We start from the raw sequence: 6,000 nt of genomic DNA, 5'->3' as shown, positions 1-6,000 counted from the left end.
GATGCTCTGACCCAGCCTGACAGTTTTGCTTCTTATGCTGTGGTACCTTCTGCCTGACAGCAGTATGCCCTGGAGAAGGGTCTCAGTCTGAAACATTAACTACTCACTCTTTTCCATAGATGCTGCCTGACCTGCTGAGTTCCTCCAGCATTTTATGTGCGTTGCTTTGGGTTTCCAGCATCTGCAGATTTTCTCCTGTTTGGGTCAGAGAGATTATGGGAGGGATGGGAGTTGACATTGACAATGCTGAAGGCATCACGTATGCAAGGCTTCTGATATCTATTCTGAATGGGAGGGGAGAGACCCTGATAATATTTAGACGTTCTCACTCTTCATTGCAGAATCTTGCATTCTGATGCATTGCAATTTCCATTCCACATGATGATGCAGCTGGTCAGGACTCTCTCGATGGTGCTCCGGTAGAATGTGATGAGATTGGAAGGGGGGAGCCTCATATGCCCCAGTCTCCTCAGGAATTGGAAGTGCTGCATGCTTTCTTGGCTAAAGGAGCGGTGTTGTGGAACCAGGTGAGAGTGTCAAAGTAATTGTGCACACCAAGAAATTTGGTGCTCTTGATTATCTCCACAAAGAAACTGTTGATGGGCAGAGGGGAATGGACAGCCTGCACTTTTTTGAAATCCACAACCCTCCTTTTATTCTTGTCCATGCTGAGACCTTGGGGAGCGCTGGTGCTGAGCGTTATAGAGACAGTGAAGTTGTTGTCAATCCAGACCGTCTGCAGTCTTGCAGTCAAAAAGTTCAAGATCCAGTTACAGAGGAGATGTTGAGACCCAACATGGACAGTCTTCCCACCAGCTTCTGGGGTTTGATTGTATTGAAAGGAGAAATGAAGTCAATGAATAGCATTCACGTGGGACCGGACTGTGTAAAAGGTGAAGGCTATGGCATTGTCGGTGGACTGATTTGGACGATATGCGAACTGGTAAGGGGTCTAATGGTGCCGGGAAAGCTGTATTTAATGCAGTTCCTGATCAGTCGCTTGAAGCACTTTATTTTTACTGTGGTCAGTGCCATGGGATGACAGTCAATGAGGTAGAATATAGACAGCATCTTGAGCATTGGGATGATGGTGCTAGCCTTGAAGTCTGCGGAGATGGCGGTCTGATCTTGGGAGATGTTGAAGATATTAATGAGAACATCCTCTGGCTGGGCTGCACAGTCTCAGACAACATGGCCAGATATATTGTGAGGTCCTGCAGCTTTGCGTGGGTTGACCCTGGATAGGATCTTCTTCACAGCTCTGTGGCTAGACAGAGTGCCTGCTTCCAGTAGGAAGGAAGCTTTTTTAACCTGCACATCATTCAGAGCATCAAAATGTGCATAGGAGATATTTAGCCTGTCAGGAAGAGAGGCATCACTGTTATTGAATTGCATGGTTGTCTAAATGCCCTGCCACATGCACCATGTGTCCCTTATTACAGAACTGGCTATAGCTCTTCCTGACCTGAAAGCTACCTTATCACCTGACCTGAAGGCAGCATTTTGTTCTTTTAGCAAGACCCGGAACTCTGCTGCTTTTCCCTAATTAGGGAGAGAGAAAGCCTATGTTTTTTTCAAATGACTGAGTGAACGAGTAATTTTTGGGGTACTGCAAGTCTGTGTCTTTATTGATGATTTGCTGCATGCTTGAGTGCTCGACGGAGGGTGCTGATTTTTTTTGCTAGTGGGGAGGGGGTTGTTGCTTTGCTGCTGCTTGTGCGTGGGAGGGTGAGCTGGGGGGCTTTGGGGTTCTAACGCTTTAACTGTCATTCATCCTTTTGGGCACTCCTCTGTTTTGTGGATGTTTGCGAAGAAAGAGAATTTCAGGATGTATATTGTATACATTTCTCTAATGTTAAATGTACCTATAGCAACCTATTGAAACTCCAGTGTCTGTTGTTGAATTTTGCCAATTTACATTAGTTAATGCTCTTCATAAAAACTCATAAAACAAATTAACATACATCAGGTGACATTACCAATAAGTTTCAAAAGCTGAGCCTCTGAACCTCCCTTTGCAACTGGATTCTTAACTTCCTTACCAGGAGACATCAATCAATGTGGTTGGGTGATAAAGTCTCCTCCACATTGACAGTCAATGCAGATACCCCAAGAATGTGTGCGCTGCACTCATAACTGTACAGATATTCACAGTCCAATTGTCATCTATAGATTTACAGGTGACACCACTGTTATTGGCATAAACTTAGATGGCGATGAGGTGGCATACAGGAGCTGGTTGACTTATATTGCCACAAAAACCTTACAATCAATTAGCAAGGCCAAGGAGTTGTCAATAAACTTTAGGAAGGGGAAGTTAGGAGAAAACTCAACCGTCCTCATTGAGGATAGCAGTGGAAAGGTGAGCACTTTCAAGTTCCTGGGTCTCAATATCTCAGAGAGTGTATCCTGGGCCAAACATATTGATTCAATCATGAAGAAGGCACATCAATGGCTCTACTTTGTTAGGAATTTGAGGAGATTTAGTATGTCATCAAAGAGTCCTGCAAATTCCCACAGAAGTGCAGTGGAAAGCATTCTGACTGGTTCTATCGCCACCTGGTGTGGAAGCTCCAATGCACGGGATAGCAGGATCTGCAGAGTGTTGTAGACTCAGCCACCTCCAGCACAGTCACAACCTTCCCCAGGATCAAGGATTTCTTCAAAAGGCCATGCCTGAGGAAGATGGCATTTATCTTTAAGGATCCTCACCATCTGGGCCATGCTCTCTTCTCAGTACTGCCATTGATGAGGATATAAAGAAGCCTGAAGACAACATTCAATGTTTTAAAAACACCTTCTTCCTCTCCACCATCAGCTTTTGGAATGATCTATGAACCTTTTTGTTTGCCTTTTGAGCAAATTATTTAGTTTTATAACTTACACTCATTGGCCACTTTATTAGGTACACCCGTACGGTACATTTGTTCATTAATGCAAATACCTAATCAGCCACTCATGTGGCAGCAACTCAATGTATACAAGAATCAGAGGTTCTGTTGTTGTTCAAACATCAGAGTGAGGGAGAAATGTGGTCTAAGTGACTTGACGGTGGAATGATTGTTGGTGCCAGACAGAGTGGTTTGCGTATCTCAAAAACTGCTGATCCCCTGGCATATTCACGCACAACAGTCTCTAGAATTTACAGAGAATGGTGCAAAAACAAAACAACATCCAGTGACAGCAGTTCTGTGGGCGATAATGCCTTGATAATGAGAGAGATGAGAGGAGAACCGCCAGACTGGTTCAAGCTGTCAGGAAGGTGAAAGTAACTCAAGTAACCACGTGTTATAACAGTGGTGGGCAGAAGGGCATATCTGAATGCAGAACATATTGAACTTTGAAGTGTATTGGCTACAGCAGCAGAAGACCACACCCGGTACCACTCCTGCACCTAATAAGTAGCCACAGAGTGTATATTCTAAATTACTCCCAATCAACATCAACCACTGGTCCTTTCATTTTCTTCCAGCTTCCTTCTGCTATCCACTTGAAATGCACCACACAATGCAGTGATGAATTCCCTATTTCAATCAAGACCTGCCACAAAAGGCTCTTCCCATATTGAGGGTACCTTTCAATATGCTGGAAATAGGTGCAGATTCTTTTGCATATCATAATGGAATGAGATGTTCTGCTTTACCTGGAGGCCACCTGAAATATTTGACAGAAGGCAGCATTTCATTCTTTCAGCAATACCAGGAACTCTGCTGTAAGCCATGGTTTCTGATTAGCCCGAATGGTGATGGGTTTAATGACGGTGACATGCTTGATGCAATTCGGCACGTAGCGGCTCTTTCTTTTCAAATACCCCGGATTCTGCTACTCACCTACATACTAGGGGAAATTTGAAGTGTCCCCTTAACTTGCCAACTGCTCATCTTTAGGATGTAAACAGAAAGCCACTCAGTCACACGGAGAATTTGCAAACTCCATACCAACAGAATCTAAGGTCAGAATGACAGCCGATCTCTGACGCTGAGGCAATGGCTCTAATATCTGTTCTACCATACTGACATCACTGATATTAAAAGAGCTTCGAAAAGAAAGTCTTAGCTCTAAAATCTAAATTTTTGCTACATGACTAAGTGCAAGAAGGGGACTGGTGAGGGAGGACACCAAAGGACCTATGACAACTTTGGAGGAGTAACAAGCTTCAGTGGCTGAGATGGGAGAGACTGCGCATACAACAACTGTTGCCCAGGTGCTTCACCAGTTGCAGCTTTATGGGAGAGTGGCAAAGAGAAAATCACTGTTGAAAAAAACTCACATGAAATCTTGGCTAGAGTTTCCCAGAAGGTATGTGGGAGGCTCTGAAGTCAGCTGGAAGAAGGTTCTATGGCCTGATGAAATCAAAATTGAGCTTTTTGGCCATCAGACTAAATACCATGTTTGGCGTAAGCCAAAAACTGCACATCATCAAAAACACACCATCCCTACCATGAAGTACGGTGGTGGGCTCATCATGCTGTTAGGATGCTTCACTGCAGCAGGCCTTGGAAAGCTTGTGAAGGTAGAGGGTAAAAAGAATATAACAAAGTACAGGGAAATCCTGGGAGAAAACCTAATGCAGTCTGCAAGATAACTGCGACTTGGGAGAAGATTTGTTTTCCAGCAAGTCAATGACCTCAAGCACAAAGCCTAAGCTACCACAGGAATAGCTTTAAACAACAAAGTTAATGTCCTGGAGAGGCCAAGTCAGAGACCAGACCTCAATCCAACTGAGAATTTGTGTCTGGGATTGTAAAGGGCTGTTCACTCCTGATCTTCATGAAATCTGACAGAGATTGAGCAGTTTTGTAAAGAAGAATGGAGAAAAATTGCAGTGTCTAGATGTACAAAGCTGATATAGAACTATCCAAGGTTGTAATAGCTGCCAAAGTCAGGTAAATACTGACTTGAAGGGGGTGAATACTTATGCGATCAACTATTTTGTGTTTTATAATTGTATTAAATTTGGATTACTTTGCAGAGATTTGTTTTCACTTTGACACGAAATAATCTTTTTCTGTTGATCAGTGTCAAAAAAGCCAAATTAATCCACTGAGATTCAATGTTGTAAAACAAGAAACATGAAAACTTCCAAGGAGGGTGAATAATTTTATATATATATATTATGTAATTCATGTTTTTTTATGTATTGCATTGCACTGCTGCTTCATCGCAACAAACTTTACAACATGTGCCACTGAAATTCAACCTGATTCTGAATCTGATCAGAGAATGCAATGGCTTTTTCCCCTTGCATTAGAGGATGCATTGACTTGGTCCTCTTGCATCAGAGACTGAGATAACTCCCCCAATGTAATACACAACATAGTCTAAGATTTACAGTGATTCAGGAAATCCAATCACATGGGAATGCTCCACACGCAATAAGTGGGCCATACATGACTAAAATAATGTGTCCATTTGGGCATTTAGTTATATTAGTTAAAATCCATTAATTAAACAAGTAATAACGAGAAGTCACTTTGAACCTAGATAGAACAATAAGATCTTTAATACTAATTAATATAAAGAACAAACTTTCACTCACCTTGTAATCTAAAGTCAAGGACCTGATTCCAATGAATGGGCTAATTTCATGCTAATTGTTCCAGCTGAGAGAGGAAAATAAATGAGGGGTCAGATATGAAGTGTGTCCATTTCCTCACCTCAGTACATCATGGATTATCTTTGGGATCAAGATGACACCATGGGCCATAAAAAGTTAAAAGCATCTTCGTTCACCTCCAGTACATTCTGTATTTCTCTGCTGCAGTATGCCATTGCCAAAGTCTAGAATGCATTAGCACACTCCACAATGACGAGACTCACTATAAAATTACTGGCAAATTATTATTGCAAAGTAGTAGATATATTTAGGTTCTGTATAATATAAAAACCTGCAAAATATTTACTTAAGTATTCCATTTATTTTATTTTACTTTCTAACCATTTGTGAATTTCTGGAAATAAGGGAGATTGAAAGGGAAGTTGTAGGTGTAATGTTTCAAC

At 42.1% G+C, this 6,000-nt stretch overlaps 1 long non-coding RNA gene across 1 annotated transcript in view; it reads left to right on the top strand.

Annotated features, from left to right (window-relative positions):
• Positions 1 to 344: 344 nt before the first annotated feature.
• LOC134359659 (uncharacterized) overlaps positions 345 to 6,000 on the top strand; it is a 41,754-nt gene continuing 36,098 nt past the window's right edge. Inside the window, exon 1 of the long non-coding RNA XR_010021165.1 lies at positions 345 to 527. This is a non-coding gene — a long non-coding RNA (uncharacterized LOC134359659). The remainder of the gene's footprint in view (positions 528 to 6,000) is intronic.

Source organism: Mobula hypostoma, chromosome 21, assembly GCF_963921235.1.
Source record: "Mobula hypostoma chromosome 21, sMobHyp1.1, whole genome shotgun sequence".
In the NCBI taxonomy this organism is placed as follows: Eukaryota; Metazoa; Chordata; class Chondrichthyes; order Myliobatiformes; family Myliobatidae; genus Mobula; species Mobula hypostoma.
This window is presented reverse-complemented; position numbering and strand designations above follow the sequence as displayed.